The 19,634-nt window shown below is 50.3% G+C and overlaps 2 protein-coding genes across 4 annotated transcripts in view; one reads left to right on the top strand and one right to left on the bottom strand.

The window, feature by feature from the left end:
* The window catches only part of CCDC74B (coiled-coil domain containing 74B), a 235,322-nt gene that overhangs the window by 19,696 nt on the left and 195,992 nt on the right, over positions 1–19,634 (bottom strand). The window lies entirely within an intron of this gene.
* Positions 635–19,634, top strand: part of LOC144790943 (uncharacterized) — a 225,330-nt gene continuing 206,330 nt past the window's right edge. The window contains exon 1 of the mRNA XM_078665569.1: positions 635–1,493. The gene's annotated coding sequence lies outside the window, so the exon portion shown is untranslated. The remainder of the gene's footprint in view (positions 1,494–19,634) is intronic.

The raw sequence follows: 19,634 nt of genomic DNA, 5'->3' as shown, positions 1-19,634 counted from the left end.
GGACAGGGATCTGTTGTGTACCTGGGACACCTGGTGGGCGGAGGTAAGGTGCAATTGAGACCATCATGGCCTGGGAGCCCCCCAAAACCCAAACTGAGGTCCGAGCTTTCCTCGGCCTCACTGGATACTACCGCAGGTTCGTCAAGGGATATGGTACCATCGTAGCCCCCTTGACAGAGCTAACGTCCAAGAAGCAGCCACGCAAGGTGATCTGGACGGCTGCTTGCCAAGAGGCATTTGAAACACTGAAGCGCGCGATGTGCACCGCTCCGGTGCTGGCCACTCCCGACTTCCAGAAAGAATTCATCGTGCAGACGGATGCCTCAGAGCACGGCATAGTCGCTGTGCTTTCGCAACTCAACGACGACGGCCAAGACCAACCTGTGGCCTTCATCTCCAGAAGACTCCTCCCTCGGGAACGGCAATGGAGTACCATCGAGCGAGAAGCCTTCGCTGTGGTCTGGGCCTTGAAGAAGTTGAGGCCATACCTTTTTGGCTCTCACTTCCTGATTCAAACCGACCACAGACCCCTTCGCTGGCTCATGCAGATGAGAGGCGAAAACCCCAAGTTGCTCCATTTCCCTAAAGGGGATGGACTTTCGGGTGGAACATCGGCCCGGAGTTGACCACCCCAATGCTGACGGTCTCTCCCGGTTTTTCCGCCTTAGTGACGAGAACTCCCTAGAGGTTGGGTAGCTGTCCCCTCTTTCGGCTGGGGGGGACGCATGTTAGACCTGTCAGCCCTAGGGTGGTCTTCCCTATTTTTTTTGCCTTGGCCTAATTTTTCCCACCTACTTTTTGTTGGCCTTAGGTCTCTGGGCACCTTCCCAATGTTAAGGTGCAGGTGCTCTCTTCCCCTAAGATGGCTGCCACTGACCCCTGCTACTGCAGCGCGGTCTTTGTAGACGCACTCTAGTAGCCAGGAGCTGGCTGGAACCCTTAAACAATGTAGCAATACCAGCCTGCCCATAGCTAGAATGAGGGAAGCTCCTGGAACCTTCTAGAACAGGGGAGGTAACACCTACTTCCAATACCAACTGTCGCTATATAAGGAAAGGGAGGGAAACTTTCCAGTCAGTTGGGGCATCACTGACCTGGGGGACCCACGCAGGAGATTTAGGCGGTAGGGCCTAGTCAGGGACCTATGCCACTGGGAGTGACAGGGCTTAGGTGCTACCTTCCAAGTAGAGTGAGGAACCCTGGACTAGCTCACTGATGTGGCCCGGCGGGAGGGGAACCCAGGGACCATCTGAAGTGACCTGCTGTCAAGCCTTCAACTCACCCCCCCACCCCCCTCTCAAGGAACCAAGAAGCCACTTCACCCAAAGGGCGCCAGAACCAACAGGCGCCAAGAAGCTCACTTGCGCTAACCAGGACTACTGGGGGGATCAACCAGGTACTGGACTGTGCTGCGCACCCCCTGCCTGCACCTGGGCCTGCGCTGTCCTGCCTGCCTCCCCCTCTGACTGAACTGTCTGAATCTCTGTCCTGCCGTGTTTAACTGCTGGAGAAGCGCTCTTCCATAACGCTGTAGCCTAGACCTGTCCCATTGCTCCTCAAGCGCTCTCCTGTGGGCCCCTTAAGGAGCGCTGTGAGCCTACAGACTGTTACTGCCTGAAGCGCTATTGCTGGGGCTCCCCCCCCCCCCCCCGAAGCGCTACTACTGCCAAGCACCACCCTCCTCAGGCCTGTGGTGCCTCAAGGCGCTATTCTCATCGAGCGTCCGCCTGCCTGTCACACGTGAGCCTGCCCCGCTTTCAGCGCTGTGCCTGCGGTGGGGGACAAGTACTGGGCTCCCGGAGCGCTGCTGCGACCCTGCAGCGCTCCTTGAAGTACTCACCACAATTTCCTTTGCGGAGCCCTGTCATCTGCCCCGGCGGCCCCCACGCCAGGAGAGGGCCGCCACTGTCTTGCCGCGGGCCGTGCTCAGCCCCCCAGAACGTGGAGGTGAGGCGCTGTCCTACGGTGCGCCAGGGCCCCAGCACCGCCACCCGGCCGGAGTGTGAGGAAGTCGCCGGAATTCCTGTCAGGCCGCGCTAGGTCTGACAGGGCCTGAAGCCACCTGAAGCTTTCCTCCCGCCGTCACGTGACTGGGGACGCGATGTCATCGGCCACGCCCCCCCGCAACGAGTGCCCCGCGATTGGAGAAGCTGCCTCACACGCAGGCCGCGCTGCCATTGGCGGCCGCAGGCACGCCTCCCCTCTGCCTGCTGCAATTGGTCCTCGGGCCCGTGGGAAGGCTGAGAGAAGCCTGGGCCCATTCTGCGGCTGCCTGCTTCAGCGCTGTGCCCCCGACTGGTCCCAAGGCCCGGGACCGGTCCCCCCCAGCAGCGCAGGGATCGTCTGAACATCGGAGCCCCACCTGCCAGCAAGAGCCCATCGCAAGGGGCCGGAGGAGGCCCAAAGACTGAGGTAACCCCCCGGGTGGGCGGGCGAAAGGCCTGTGACCGCCCTACCTCCGGGGAAGACTGTTTGGGGCCCCGTTGGCCCCCCCTGTTAACCGATAAGGGCCCGAGTGCAAAGAACATGGGCAAAGGCCTTTAGTGACAATCTGGGCCATAATAGTTAACCCCTTGCTAGAGGAAACGATACTACGTGCCCTGCCCAGTTGAAGGGTTCAGTTCCGTTTCCCACAATGAATAAACTGGCCTAATGCACTGGTTGCCTATCTAATGAAATGTTTTATGTCTAATGAAATGTTCTACATCTAATGAAATGTTTCACATCTAATGAAATGGTTTACATTTAACGAAATGTTTTATCCACATTTAATGCACTGCTTAATCCTGCGTGAGAAAATGCTTTATTCCTGCATAAGAAATTCTATTCCTGCCTAGTGAGTAGTTACCTGATCTTTAATGGCATACCCAGACCTGCGTCAGGAAATGTTTGGTTGTACCCTCGTGAAATCAGTAATGCAGAGTAATGAAATGCCTACAGTTATCTAATATTTAATATTTATTCATTTTAGCATTTATTACTGAGTGATGAAGCCCATGTGTTTTTAAGAGAAGCTAATAAGTTATACTCCTGTGAATCGTTACTCACCCTGATGCTAATCTTACATAAATAATTGATTGATTTGAATCTAGCATTCTGGTGTGGTCTCAGTCACTGCGTGTGCATTTATTGTCCCAGTGGATGCGTGTGCTGTGTAGTCACTTAACACCTGAGCTTTCGGGTGCCTACCTGCTCGTGCCAGGCTACCCCCGGGGAACTGGCGACCCCAGTTCCTACAGAGAGCATCCCATGCAAAACGTGGAAGACCGCACCACATACAAGAACGCCATGACAATACACCACCACCACCTCATCAGATCAACCAAACGAACCTTCATCCAGAACAAGATCTCCGCTAATGCCGGCAACCCGAAGGAACTCTTCAGCATCATCCAAGAATTCAACAAAGCCCCCAGAGAGGAAACAGATAGCACCCCTTCCCAGGGCCTGTGCAAAAAGCTCAGCTCCTTACTGCCATCTGACAATCAAGTCTTTCTATGACAACTTCAACGAACGAACTCCAGACTCCGAAACCACCCCCTCCCTCTCCAACAACACCAGCCAACCCACCATCTTCGCCTGGACCCCAGCCACCACCGAAGACACCGAATCGACCAAGAAAGGCATCCACTCAGGAGCACCCACTGACCTCTGCCCTCCGCACATCTTCCACAGCGCCGCCGCCGCTACCACACTGGAACTACGACGCACTATCTATACCACCTTTGAAACCGGCACCTTCCCCGACGACCGGAAACTCGCAGAATTCAAGCCCCTGCTCAAGAAGTCCTTAAAAGACCCATCGGACCTCAAGATCTACCAACACATCTCTCTCCTTCCCTTCGCGGCCAAAGTCACAGAGAAGACAGTCAACACCAAACTAACGAAATTCATTGAAGAGAACCCCATCATCAACCCCTCCCAATCCGTATTCCGCAGCAACCACAAGGCTACACCGCAGCCTTGATCCTACTCGACTTCTCCGCAGCCTTCAACACCATCTCCCACCGCACACTTGCCACCAGAATCAACGACATCGTCATACGGGGAACTGCCCTCGAATGGCTCCGCTCCTTCCTCACCGGCAGGACCCAAAGAACCAGACTGCGAGCCTTCCCTTCCGAGCCCACAAAGATCAACTGCGGAGTGCCTCAGGGATCGTCACTCAGCCCTACGCTCTTCAACATCTACATGGCCCCCCCCTCGCCGCCATTGTCAATCAGCACAGACTCAACATGGTCTCCTACGCCGACGACACCCAGCTCATCCTCTCTCTCACCAAGGACCCCGTCACCACCAGACTCGGCTTCCAGAAAGGAATGTAGGATGTTGCATCCTGGATGAGCAGAAGCTGCCTGAAGCTCAACTCGGAGAAGAACAATAGTTACTTACCTGTAATCTGTGGTTCTCCAGTATTGGTGTCTTTCATAGATTCACATGCCTGAATCATTCCCCGTCGTCGGAGTGGGAGTCCCACGGTATATAAAAAAGCAATAATATGCTATAATAACATTGGAAACACAGTAATTCCCAACCAGGAAGTAAAGTAGCCCAAGCTACAGTAGAAAAAACGTCCACACTCATGACTATCCTAGTCATTTTGTATAGTCCAAACTACAGCCAATCAGGCGACAGCACCCACCAGAATGTTCTCCCCAGAGGCTCAGGCTCTCAGATTTTCTCGCACAGGAGTGAAGCTAAAAACATCCTAGCCTAAAGAGCCTCAGAGGGGAGGTGGGCGGGTTGCATGTGAATCTATGAAAGACACCAATACTGGAGAACCACAGATTACAGGTAAGTAACTATTGTTCTTCTCCAGTATTAGGGTGTCTTTCATAGATTCACATGCCTGAATCAGAGTAGATAGCAGTACCAAAATAATGCTTGGAAGACGCTTTTTTGTAACATAAGTTTGTACATAGCAAGTATATACATTCACATAATAAAATGCCAACATTCATATATGCATGAAAAAACTTGCAATCACATGAGAATGCAACCAACTTAGGCATGGAATAAGCGTCTGGAAAGCAGTACAGAGGAGGAGGGAAAAACAGAGGCTCATCTTATCTGAAAAGATTGCGTAGAACCGCTTGACCCACTGACGTATCAGCCTCGCTGGCAGCATCCGAAAAATAATGCCTGGTGACAGTATGTCTGCTGGACCAAGTCGCTGCTCTGCAGATTTGCGGACGAGGAACTCCAGCGAAAAGAGCAGTCGAGGAAGAAACAGCTCTTGCAGAGTGAGCTCTTGGAATTGTCTGTAAAGGTCTTCCAGCTTGAAGATGGCAAAAGTCAATAGCTGCCGAAATCCATCTAGCTATGGTTTGTTTAGACACTGATTGTCCTTGCCGTATCTTTCCATAGGCAATAAACAGCTGATCGGATTTGCGAATGGCAGAGGTCCTTTGCAAATAGAATTTTAAACATCTTCTGATGTCAAGGGTATGTAATGCCCTCTCCGCAGGGGATTGCGGATTAGGAAAAAACGTCTTTAAGATGACTGGTTCGTTCAGGTGAAAAACGAAGGCACCTTAGGCATAAACCTTGGGTTTGTACGTAGTACCACAGAATTGGACGTGAATTGCCAGAAAGGTGAATTGACGGTGACAGCTTGAACCTCACTGACTCTTCTAGATGAAGTTAATGTTACCAAAAAAGAAACTTTCATGTTAGGAATTTGAAATACACCCTGTGAATTGGCTCAAATGGGTGGCGCATGAGCTGCGCTAAAACTACATTAAAATGCCATGATGGAGGCAGACGACGTACAGGAGGAAACATTCTGAATAGTCCCTTAAAGAACTGTTGTAGTCTTGACGAATAAAGAGAGGTGGACCCATCCTGATGTTACCTTGAAATGGCTGCCAAAAAGACCTTCAACGTTGCATGAGATAAGCCTGATCTTGCCAAGTGCAAGAAAAAGAGGTAATATCTGGTCCAGCGTTGCATGAAATGGGTGAACCCCAGCAAATTAACACCAAATGCAGATTCTTTAGCATTAAAGTCTGTATGTCTTTATTTTAGCAGGTGCTTTCGCGTAAGCCAGTACCTCCTTACAACCCGTCAAGATATTCAGATGAGCTAATTCAAGGTGCTCAGAACGCCAAGCTGCTAATTTTAGAGAAGCCGGATCCGGATGGCAAATCTGACCATTCTGAATGGAGAGGAGATTCAGTATTGGTTGAAACTGTATTGGATCGCACTCAGAGAGGAGAAGAAGTTCGGTGGACCAGAATTGGCGAAGCCACCTGGGGGCGAAGAGAATCAAGCGACACGGCTCTTTCTTCATCTTCCAGAGAACTCCCGGAACCAACGGTATCGGAGGAAAGGCGTAAGCATATATTTGAGACCAGTTTATCGAAAATGCCTTCCCTTGCGAGTCCCTGTGGGGAAGCCAGCTTGCAAAGAAACAGGCATTTGCTGTTCTTTTTTGTCGCAAAGCGGTCCAGATCGGGATGACCCCACTGCTGGAAGATTCGATCCGCTGTTGGCTGATGCAATTCCTATTCTTTTTTGGACACCGTTGACCTGCTGATGGTGTCCGCCAGCACATTTGCAACTCACGGCACATGAACAGCCAAGAGATTGATCCTGTGTCGTATCGCCCGAGCCCATACCTCTTGGGCTTCGTGAGATAGAAGAACCAACCTCGTTCTTCCCTGTTTGTTTAAGTAATGCATACTTGAAGTATTGTCTGAGCGAACCAATATTGTGGCACCTTGAATGATTGGACGAAAGGATTTGAGGGCTAAGAAGATGGCACCTAGCTCTAGCAGATTGATGTGCCAAGCCTCTTGTTGAGGGTTCCATTTCCCGCTGACCTTCAGCCCTTGAAGATAAGATCCCCAACCTTCGAGGGATGCGTCTGTGGTGATTGTGTAATTTTGGAGCTTCTTGAAGGAAACGCACACATCTTCTACAAGACACGTGAAGCCGACCTAAGTCCAAAATGTAGGACTTAAATTGAAAATGTTTTGTACCTATTGTAAAGCATAGCCACTTCCTGTGCTTAGGAAGAATTGACACATCAAAATAGACATCTTGGAGGTTGAATGTAGTTATAAAGTCGTTCTGGCATAAGAACTTTAGGACTTTCTTGAGGTACAACATTGGTAAAGTTTGCGCAAAGATCTAAATTCATGCGCTACTTTCCTGATTTGCTTGTTGAGGAGGAACTGAGAGTAAACCCTAACGCTGTTGGAGATTCGGAACCACTCCGACGGTCCCTGTTTGTATCCATATAGACACTTGTGCAAATGACTCCCGTAGATGAGAAAGGTGGAGGTCCCTTTAGAGGTGTAGCAAAAAGGGAAATTTGACAAATTCTAGAGTGTGCCCTTGGGCATGACGTTTAAAAAAAAAACGGTCCTCTGTCACCTTTGACCAATTGGAATCAAAGTGAGATATTAGACCTCCGACGTTTTTGGAGGGAATAAAGGTGGGTTCAAGGTAATCCATTGTTTCTTAGAAGAGTTGCCTCGGCTGTACGATGATTTTCTATGTAGGAACTGTTGGTACTTTGCCCATATGACTGCGTTTGATTTGAGTAACGCAGTTGGTTCTGATTGTAGGAGCCAATACTGGATGGAACTCCCTGGGAAAAAAAGGACGTGGATCTACGTCCTCGGCACCACGAAAAGGCTGCGATTCTATATCCAGAGGGTGCGGGCAGTATCTGTGTGCTGGCCAGAAGGGATCCTCAATCAAAAGGCCAGTGAAGTATTGAAATCTGAACCTCCTTGCGAAAGACGTAGCATTGAAGCAAAAATGACTTCGCCAGACTGCCCCTCTTGCGAGCTGTCGAAAACCTGTACACGCAATGTCCGCTGCACAGTGTATTATTTCTGATGCTCTTCTCTCTCTCTCTCTCTCCTTCCTGCAGGATCTTCAAAGTGTGAGGCTTGGAGGATTCTGGAATAAGTTCTACTAGCTCCAACCTGTCAGAGCACATCTGCGGCATACCTGCCCACTGGCTTGCAAGATAATCGCTGTGCCGCCTGAGTAATGACTGAGTCAGGGTAAGCTGAGAGATTAGAAAAGCAGGTGAATAGTGGGGAGCTTCACACGTCTTGTCAAGGCGTGGAAAAAACGCCGGCACAGAGTGTGGCCCCTGCCTGAGTTTAACACTTTCTTTCTAAATAAAGTCTAAGACAGGAAGTGAACGAACTTGTTTCTGTGGTTTCCCCAGGACGAGGGGAAAGGGGAAAAACCGATTCGCCACTCTCTTCATAAGGAGGGGAAAACCTCCAATATTCACCGAAGGTGAATGCAAAAGAACTCCAGTTGTAAGAGAAGACGTAATCCCGCCATGGTACAGGCCGTGGCAGTCTTGCTGTCAGAAATACATAATTCTGATCTGAAGAAAAAACATGCTCATACGGCTATGTGCTGTCCAAGAAGAATAATGGCGGAAGTAAAAAGCCATCACGTGGATGTAGCGGAAAGCTGCCGTCGACGAAATAAATCGTCTACAAAGGCACTGTGCATAAAAGTCAATAGTGTGTGAAACCAACTGTCAACGGGCTCAACCGTCGACGAATCCAACAGTTGACAGGGTCATCTGTTAACGAAGTCAACTGGCGTCGAAGCTGAATGTTGAGGAATCTCACCGTCTACGGAGCTCACCGTCTACAGAGCTCACCGTCTACAGAGCTCACCGTCTACAGAGCTCACCGTCTACAGAGCTCACCGTCTACAGAGCTCACCGTCTACAGAGCTCACCGTCTACAGAGCTCACCGTCTACAGAGCTCACCGTCTACAGAGCTCACCGTCTACAGAGCTCACCGACTACAGAGCTCACCGACTACAGAGCTCACCGACTACAGAGCTCACCGACTACAGAGCTCACCGACTACGGAGCTCACCGTCTACGGAGCTCACCGCCTACGGAGCTCACCGCCTACGGAGCTCACCGCCTACGGAGCTCACCGCCTACGGAGCTCACCGCCTACGGAGCTCACCGTCTACGGAGCTCACCGTCTACGGAGCTCACCGTCTACGGAGCTCACCGTCTACGGAGCTCACCGTCTACGGAGCCCACCGTCTACTGAGCCCACCGTCTACGGAGCCCACCGTCTACGGAGCTCACAGTCTACGGAGCCCACAGTCTACGGAGCCCACAGTCTACGGAGCCTACAGTCTACGGAGCCCACAGTCTACGGAGCCCACAGTCTACGGAGCCCACAGTCTACGGAGCCCACAGTCTACGGAGCCCACCGTCTGTGGAGCTCACAGTCTACGGAGCTCACAGTCTACGGAGCTCACAGTCTACGGAGCTCACAGTCTACGGAGCTCACAGTCTACGGAGCTCACAGTCTGTGGAGCTCACAGTCTGTGGAGCTCACAGTCTGTGGAGCTCACAGTCTACGGAGCCCACAGTCTACGGAGCCCACAGTCTACGGAGCCCACCGTCTACGGAGCCCACCGTCTACGGAGCTCACCGCCTACGGAGCTCACCATTTACAGAGCTCACCGTCTACGGAGCTCACCATTTACAGAGCTCACCGTCTACGGAGCTCACCGTCTACGGAGCTCACCGTCTACGGAGCTCACCGTCTACGGAGCTCACCGTCTACGGAGCTCACCGTCTACGGAGCCCACCGTCTACGGAGCCCACCGTCTACGGAGCCCACCGTCTACTGAGCCCACCGTCTACTGAGCCCACCGTCTACTGAGCCCACCGTCTACTGAGCCCACCGTCTACTGAGCCCACCGTCTACTGAGCCCACCGTCTACGGAGCCCACCGTCTACGGAGCTCACCGTCTACAGAGCCCACCGTCTACAGAGCTCACCGTTTACAGAGCTCACCGTCTACAGAGCTCACCGTCTACAAACCTCACCGTCTACAGAGCTCACCGTCTACGGAGCTCACCGTCTACGGAGCTCACCGTCTACGGAGCTCACAGTCTACGGAGCTCACAGTCTACGGAGCTCACAGTCTACGGAGCTCACCGTCTACGGAGCTCACCGTCTACGGAGCTCACCGTCTACAAAGCTCACCGTCTACGGAGCTCACCGTCTACGGAGCTCACCGTCTACGGAGCTCACCGTCTACGGAGCTCACCGTCTACGGAGCTCACCGTCTACAAAGCTCACCGTCTACAAAGCTCACCGTCTACGGAGCTCACCGTCTACGGAGCTCACCGTCTACGGAGCTCACCATCCACGGAGGTCACCGTCTAAGGACGAGCCTATCGTCTGCAGAGCTCTCCGTCGATGCGCCTACCGTCGACGAGCCTACAGAGCTCACCGTCTACAAACCTCACCGTCTACAGAGCTCACCGTCTACAGAGCTCACCGTCTACGGAGCTCACCGTCTACGGAGCTCACAGTCTACGGAGCTCACAGTCTACCGAGCTCACAGTCTACGGAGCTCACAGTCTACGGAGCTCACCGTCTACGGAGCTCACCGTCTACGGAGCTCACCGTCTACGGAGCTCACCGTCTACGGAGCTCACCGTCTACGGAGCTCACCGTCTACGGAGCTCACCATCTACGGAGCTCACCGTCTACGGAGCTCACCATCCACGGAGGTCACCGTCTAAGGACGAGCCTATCGTCTGCAGAGCTCTCCGTCGATGCGCCTACCGTCGACGAGGCCACCGTCGACGAGCCTAACCGTCGACGAGACTAACCGTCGACGAGACTAACCGTCGACGAGACTAACCGTCGACGAGGCCACTGTCGACGAGCCTACTGTCGACGAGCCTACCGTCGACGAGCCTACCGTTGACGAGGCCACTGTCGACGAGCCTACCGTCGACGAGGCCAACTGTCAAAGACATTTACCATCGACAAAACTCCCAGTGGTCGACGAGCCTGCAGTCGACAAGAGGGCACTGTCCTCACTGTCGTCGACGAAAGCTTGGAGGCGCTGTCGTTACAGAGCACCAGTGACGGCAGAGATTGTCCTCAGAGAGTACATCGACCGTAACGTCGACAAGCTGCCACATTTTCACGTAGAAAAGTGCGCAGAGTGAGTCTAGACACCTGAGAGTAAATCTCGTGGGCGTAGATGTGGGAGGCACAGATTCAAAGAAGGCCAGAGACCCCTTTATTGTGATGTTACTTCAGCTGGTGAAGTAGAGGAGAAGCATCACTTAAATCCTTAATGTGCAGGACAAACAAAAAAAATCCTCCCACATCAGAAGGGGGGTGTAGTCTAAGCACAAGAACAACCACTTCTCCTCCTACCATGTCAGAGACAGGCAGAGTGCTGGTCCATATACTCTTCATGAGGGTTCACAGGAAAAGGTCTCAGCTTTCCACAAGTGACGTCTGAAGGTAGACTTCATGTAAGAAGACATTACAAAACTGATATTATGAAGAAAAAATTAAAGAAAAAGTAAGAAAATTGAAGAAAACTGAGCAGAGCTCAGGGAGACTCCCTTCACACGACGTGCGGTAGAAAATCTGAGAGCCTGAGCCTCTAGGGAGAACATTCTGGTGGGTGCTGTCGCCTGATTGGCTGTAGTTTGGACTATACAAAATGACTAGGATAGTCATGAGTGTGGAAGTTTTTTCTACTATAGCTTGGGCTACTTTACTTCCTGGTTGGGAATTACTGTTTTTCCAATGTTATTATAGCATATTATTGCTTTTTTATATACCGTGGGACTCCCACTCCGACGACGGGGAATGATTCAGGCATGTGAATCTATGAAAGACACCCTAATACTGGAGAAGACAGAGATCCTCATCCTCGGACCCTCCCCTACTGCATGGGACCCCACCTGGTGGCCCACCGCCCTCGGCACCCCACGATCACGCCCGGAACCTTGGCAACGTACTCGACTCCTCCCTCCCCATGACCAGACAGGTCAACGCCGTCACCTCCACCTGCTTCAACACCCTCCGCATCCTTCACCAGACCTTCAAATGGATCCCCCCCGAGTCAAGAAAAAACATCACCCACGCACTCATAACCAACAGACTGGACTACGGAAACGCCCTCTACGTCGGAATCAATAAGTCTCGGCTCTGCAAACTCCAGACCATACAAAACACCGCAGCCAGACTCGTGTCCTTGTCGAGGGATGCAGAGGACATCACCTCACACCTGCGAAACCGCCACTGGCTCCCCGTCGAGAAGAGAGTAACCTTCAATGTACTCACCCATGCCATCAAATGCCTTCAAATGCCTCCACAACAATGGACCCCAATAGCTCAACAAGAGAATCTCCTTCCAGAGAAACCTCTGATCCGCCGACCTCGCCCTCGTCGAAACCATGCGCATCCGCAGTGCCAGAACGGGCGGAATGGCCTTCTCTTACATCACGGCCAAGACCTGGAACGAGCTCCCGATCGACATCAGACGCACCCCTTCTCTAAATATTTTCAGGAAGCCAATAAGCCCAAGCCCCCCCACCACCCCTTGAAACTGTTACAGGTGGGTAGCGCACTTTACAATTCCCTGATTGATTGATTTATAGGTCATGAAACCTCCACATCCAGCAGCAACTGACCCCATGGAATCACAAAATCCGAAATCACAAGATGGAACATCTCTCCATTCTACAATCCCTCATGTGAGGACAACATTTCCAGAAGTAATATATATCCTTACTAGATAACAAACACCTCCCTCCTTTATAAATAATAACAAGAGGAAAATAAACAGTTGCAATATAGAACTACTGAAGAAAAAGAAAACCTAGGCTTAAATGGTAACAAAACTCCAACTAACCAAAACAAAAAAATGAAAATAAAGCCCTACAACAGTGCAGTCAACCCAGAATGGAACATTTACAATTCACACAGGATCATTTCCATTGTACATTACAACTCTATTAAGGTTCCAGATCATTCCGTCCTCCACCTTAACAGCATTGCAGAAAAGTTTGGCAATTCTCTGGGGACCCAGCTTTAGTTAACACTGGTTTCTTTATCAATACCAGATCCCCCAGTGACACATCCAATTTCTTCACACCTTTCCGAATGTCATAATAAAACTTTCGATTTTCCACACACTTCCTTTCCTTTTCACTGACACCTTCCACTGATTCCCAGGTCACACTTTCACCTTTTCCCCAATGTAACTACCCAGGGAGCAATTCAGTGTTGGCCTTCCTTACATAAAATTATTAAAAGGGAACTTCTTCCATTGCATGTGTGGTGAACTTATTTGCAAATAAAAACATCTTCAACCCTCCCTTCCTGCACTTACCGCCAATTGAATACATTCTTTAATTGCGCTATTAAACTTGTCAACTGTACCATTGCCTTCGGGATGATTTAGAGAACACTTTTTGTGCTTAATACCTTTCATGTGCAAATATTCCTTCATTTCAAGCAACACAAATGGAGGACCATTGTTCGTCAATATAGCATTGGGCAGACCTTCACGGTTGGAAATCTCATTTAGGAAATCGGTAATCCTTTTCGTTTCAATACTGCTGACCATCTGCCCACCGAGAGATCTGATCAACTAGAACAAGCAAATAATTTCAAGTCCCTCTCGAGTGCAATGGTCCTGCAGTATCCACTGCCACAACGTCCCATTGCTTGGATGAAAGATCTGTGCACATCAACGGGGGCGGGGGGGGAGTAATCCTGACTTTACGCACTTTATGGCTACTTTTACAGTCTGGACATTCTCTTATCAATCTCTATTGTAGGAGAATAGTATCTGCTTACTATGTTACCCCCACTTTTGCTGGTGTTTCACTAATTTGTCGACAATAGTCTGCCTGGGGCCCTGCTAACCAGGACCCAGCCTAGCTGCTTCCTCTCTAAATTGATTGCATATACTTTATGTACACTCCAGATTGGTTACTGGGTAACCCTTGTGAGTCCCTAGTACATGATACTGTAGGTACCAAGGGCATAGGTACCCCAGAGGCCTACCAGGGGCTGAAGCATGTATTATGCCACCCCTGGGAAGCCTTCCAAAATGGCACCACAGGTCTGCTACTGCAGCCTGGGAAAGGTGGTGCTTGCACCCCTTACTAAGATATAGGCTACCTTTAAAAACAGACACATATAAACCTATAAGTCACTCCTATGGCAGGCCTTAACAATCCTGAAGGCAGAGTGTTTGGTTCACTTCTCTGTAGCTGTTCTGTGATACAGCCATACCATATACTCTTAAGTGCATTATAACCTCGCAGTAAATGCTAACTTTAGAATGGCTGCATCAAAACATGTCTTTGGAATCCTACCGCCCCCCCCCCCCCCTGCCAGTTCTGGCAGCGGGAGTAGAATTCCACCCTTCTAGAAGGAGAAGGCATGTACACAAGTCTGACCTCCTGCTGCTGGATGAAACTCTGGCAGGGGAGACCTGGACAATAGGTTTCCTGTCACAGGGAGGTGTAACCACCTCCCCAGTCAGGCTTTAGTGTATTGGGACAGGGCCGATGCAATCAGTGAATGCTTTTCAGACAGTGCTGGGGGCACACTTGGTGTCCCTGTGCATACCCCAGTTCAAACCGGTTGCAGGGGCACTCAGCCCCTGCTCTGGCGCGAAACTGGACAAGGGGGAAGGGGTGTAACCACCTCCTCTCCAGGTCCTCACATTGGTGGGACCTTAGAGAAAGTCCAAACCCTACCCTTAGTATAAGTATAGGAACCTAGGCCTTAGGACTTTAGATTACCCTGGATGAAACTCTGCAACATATATCCTGGAACTTTGACATTCTATTTCAACTAGAAGACGGAAGGCTCTCCCTTGGGGTCAAGGAGTGACTCCCCTGTACAAACAGGCACCAAAGAAGCATCTTTCCGGTCTGCATTTCCAAGGCTCCCGCCGGATCCCGAAGGAGTTGCGACACAGGACACGGACTTCCAGACATCTCTGAGCCCGACACGAGATCACAGCCAAGCTGAGACCTGTAGCCACCACGAGAGACGTGGGACCGGAATTCCTGGACACCGAGCCCCTTTGTTAGTGCACCTACTTCCCGAGCTTTCCCGAAGTTGTGCATTGGGCTACTCGTCTCCAAGCCCTGAGCACCATCTGCACTGAAGATTGTGGGCCTACACTCCACGAGTGTTCCGTGGGCCCACTTCTAGCATTTCTGCTCGAGGCCCCATCGCGATCCCTGGTCCGTCGACTGGTGGGTCCCCACGAAGGTAACTCTTTTGTTTCTTGGGCTTCCCTGGTTGCTCCAGACGTGCCCTGACTCCCCTCCAAAGGGTGAGTCCCTCAGACCTTGCTGGTCTGCTCCGAAGCCAATCTTTGCTTTCTGCGTGGGTTGCTGTTGCCAAGGCTTGTTGGGTCCAATCCGGATACCGAAACCGCAGCACTCGACATCCGACGTGGGACAGCTCGAATCCAGCTCCTGGTTGTCGTCGACGCCTCCTGATCCTCGTGGCTGAAGAGTCATGCTTCACCTTCTGCACCTGAAATCACCAGACATCGGTGGGGATCTTCTTGTTGCCTCCTTCGTCACTGGCAAGTGACCCAGACTCTGTCCCCTCTGCTATCAGGTTCTTCAGATCTTCGATCCACCCTTGGAACCATCCGGACACTTTTCACCTGGTCGCCTGCAGCACTTCTTTGCAGCTCTCCATATGAAACGACGAAGAAACCCAAAACGGAAAGACACCTATGCACCGGCTTCTCTGGGTGAGGTAACACGAGTACTTCGGTGCTCCTGTGGGTCTTGACTCTCAAACTGTCCAGTTCTCAAGGGGTTTGTTCCAAGTCCACTCCTAAGTGTCCCTAATCTTTACAAATCTAATTGTAACCTTCTCCATAGAAGTCAATGGTGATTCGTGGCTGTGTTTAGACACTGCACGTGTCCCCAGGGGTCTCCTGCGTCCCTACCCTGGGTGGTTCATGATTGCCCCAGCGGTTCTACAGGCCCTAGGTCTTGTCTCTATGACTGTAGTGGTACTTATACCACTTTTTTAGTATATGGTTTGTGACGCCCCTAGGGCTAAACGTACACTGTGCTAATTTACTGTGTGTTAAATAGGTATACTGTATGTACTTTTGCCTCTAGCCTCATAAAGAGACTAGAGGGATGTGTTTAGATTAAATACATATATTTTATATATATATATATATATATATACCTGGCATGGTTCTCCTTTCATTTGGTCATTCACGAGATTGTAGACTGGTAAAACAAGATGCTTTACATTCATTCAAGACTTAGCCTGAAGGCTGCTCTCCACAGCTACCACTAGGATAGCTTTCTATATAGGTTGTCTTTAAACCTACCATCAATAAGGGTCGTGTGGACTGGTGCAAGGTGCCCACTAGAATAGTGGACAGCATATGCCAGGCCAACTTCTCACATCTATCACCAAATCCATTCCTGGCCACCAGTAAGATGCATTCTTGCCTTGGTTTTGTTCATTCCTTGATGCCCTTCATGTCCTAACCTCATATTTGTTTCCATCAATACTGTTGGCTCCACAAGCCTCAAACCATATAGAATAATGCCACCATCAGATCAAAGTTCATCCTTTACCTTCCAGAAACTTTCCAGCCATTGCTCATAGCACCACATACCTGTTGCAAAACATAAGCAACAGCACTAAACCACTCCTCCTGCAATACACATCCTTCTACAATACTCCATACTCTCACTTTCGCATTTACCTCCTGTTCACGCTCCTTAACTACAGAACTGAGTCTTGAGAGACAATCAGCAATTTTGTCTGTGTTCCCAGAACATAGCATAGCTTGAAACAAAACTCCTGGAGACCCGCAATCCATTTGCAAATGTGCATGAAAATCATGTCAAGACCCTTGGTGAGAAGTTCTACCACCGGTTTGTGATCTGTGCAAATGGTAAATTGCCTTCTCCACACAAATCTTCAAAATGTCTTAACTCACCAATAGACGCCTAAAGGTTCCCTTTCACAATTGTGGAGTACTTCTCTTCCACCCCATGTAATGACCTGGAAATTCAAGTGCGTGATATACGATCAGAAAACCACAACTATCAGATAAAGGCTGGTCAGAATCCCTGGTGGTATCCGAAATATAAGGGGTCATCATTAAATGCAAATTTCTTTTGTCCTGAAGGTGGTCTTGAGGAGTAAACAAAAAGACCGAAACGTCGACTACAAAGTCCCATTCTATATTTGTTATTCATTACTGAAGTGACTTTCTTTTGGTAAAAATTAGAAGTCATTTTGATATTTGTTTTAGTTTGGACTTTCTATTCTGATGTACTATAGGAGAAATTGCTTGATTCCTTTTTCATCTGAATGCATTTCAATCAATTGTAATGATTGATATGTACCCTTAATAATTCTGCAAAATAAGATATACAAAAAGAAATAACTTTTTGATAAAAAGAATTTCCCGTGTTGCTTTCCTTTTTCATTTGACTGCTCTCTCTCTCTCTCATCTAGAGGTGAAACAAATTATTATCAGACACTAATTGAGTTGGGCCGGATACATTAACATAAATAATAATCTAATCCGACATCTGTCAAATAATCAGTTTAAACAAATTCCCTTTCTGGCAATCTTGTAGTGTAAGCATGTCAAGTGCAGTGTGCCTCGAGACTTTGAAGGTTTTAGGTGGCAGGGTGGGGACCCGCTGGTGATGGTAGAGTCTGTCACATCATGTCTGTGGCTCTCAAGGGCTGGGGTAAAGTCTGTCACATCAGATCTGTGGCTCTCAAAGGCTGGAAGGGCTTTGGGCTGAGTCTGTCACATGTCAGGTCTGTGGCTCTCAACGGTTGGAAGGGCTGGGGTAGAGTCTGTCGCATGTCAGGTCTGTACGTGGCCCACGCTGGGTAGAAATGGAGTTGTGAACGGAAGGAGGGGCTGGGGTGAGCTTCGAACTCAGGACCAGTGTGGGCGTGTCCTCTGCCACCTCGAGCAGTGGGCTCCAAAGGCACCAAGTTAAGTCTTCCCGGAAGAAGTCCTGGTTGCCCTGGAGACAGGAGCGGGATGCAGGTCCGTAGTACCCCTCTGTTCAGGCATGCCTCTGGCTTTTATGCCTCTTCCTCGCTCGCTCCTCTGTCCAAACTCCCACACGGCGGGAGGACAGCGGACCCACGCAGCACAACTCAGTAATACAATAAGCCTCTCCAGCTTAACCCCCGGCTCGCTGGAGATAAGGCGTTGCCGGGGAAACTTGTGGGCTTTCTGAAGTATCCTGTGGTGGTGACGGGCCAGCAGAGGGGGAGGGGGCAGCGGGGACTGGGGGGTGACTGCTCGGCAGTTGGTGGAAAGATGGGATCATTTCCCAGCCGAGGAACTGCACAAACAGGAGCCTCTACTACAGAAGAGCTGGGATGGGAAGTTGGGGAAGATAGCTATGAGTCAACTTGTCACAAAAGATGCCCAAGGGCGCACCGTGCATCAGAGGTTACACGGTATAGGACCAACTTTTTCAGCCAGCAACCGCCAGATAAAATATTTTTACTAATCTTGAATCACTCTATGCGGGCCTTTTCTCAACGGACACATACTATAGGTTGTGATTTTATGTTTAGAAGAATACAGGTGTGCCTACTCAGGCGCAACACTGAAGGCACAGACTTTTTTTTTATAAAGCGGACTGACACGTACCCTGCTCCCTCTACAAAATACCCTCTCTTCCGAATCCGTCGCTACCCTCCCACTCTACCCCCAAAAAAGAACTGTTTTTCTAAGCGTTTGGGCACAAAATTAGCGAAACGAGTAAAGCTCATGGTTAACTGGAGAAGTGTTTACATGTCCACGGGGGGAAGGGCAAGTAGCGCGCATCCCCTCGGGGCTGGCCTATCCGCACAGTGGCATCTGCGCTGCTGAAGAGGAGCCCGAGAAACATTAAACAACTTCGGGAAATATCGGTCATTGCCAAAATGTGAGCGACCACGGGAGAAGCGGCCAGTCACTGCATTGGAAATCGGAGGCAGCTATTGGGGGCCGAGGTGCCCCCTTGCCTTTTCAGTCGACAGCAGTTTTCTGGGATTTTATGTCTGCCTTGACAGATCCGCCCTAGCATTACCTAACCTGAGAAAATGGAGGGGGAAAAAAATCAACAAGCAATCGAGTGGTGCGCGCGCCACAGCGAGTGATCTGTTTTCAATTATCACACCTGTGTCTGGGCACGATAATTGAAAACAGATGTGGCCTTGTGCGGGTAACCGCAAGCAATAGGCCGTGGGCAGAGCAAAGGCGGGACTGGACACCCACCTTTGCCCCATTGCGTGCTGTCTTTCTTAGAAAGGCGCACGCAAAGCCCAATAGCCTGGCAGAAAAATAAAAGCACACGCACGAGCGTGCGGTGAGCTTTCTGAAGCCCATTACTAAAAGTCTTGCAAGCTCTGGGCACGATAATTGAAAACAGATGTGGCCTGTGTGGGTAACCGCAAGCAACTGTCCATGGGTGGAACAAAGCGGGACATGCACCCGCCTTAGCCCAATTGCGTGCTGTCTTTCTTAGAAAGTCGCGCACAAAGCCCAATAGCCTGGCAGAAAAACAAAAGCACACGCACGAACGTGTGGTGAGCTTTCTGAAGCCCACTACTAAAAGTCTCGCAAGCAGCACATGCGCGCTGCTCTAGGCTCGACCTTAAAAACAAGGACAGGCAACAATATTCAAGACCAAACTAGGAAGAAAAGAGAGGACACAAGGGAGGATAAAAAAGGAAGCAAGAAATGGGGAGGTTGGAGGACTTGCGGTTGGGTTGAGTTTCCAACTGCATAGGTGACAGAACAAGATACTCCAATAA

The sequence above is a fragment of the Lissotriton helveticus genome, chromosome 11 (assembly GCF_964261635.1).
Source record: "Lissotriton helveticus chromosome 11, aLisHel1.1, whole genome shotgun sequence".
NCBI lineage: Eukaryota > Metazoa > Chordata > Amphibia > Caudata > Salamandridae > Lissotriton > Lissotriton helveticus.
Note: the sequence above shows the minus strand (reverse complement) of the source record. Positions and strands in the feature narration are given on the sequence as shown.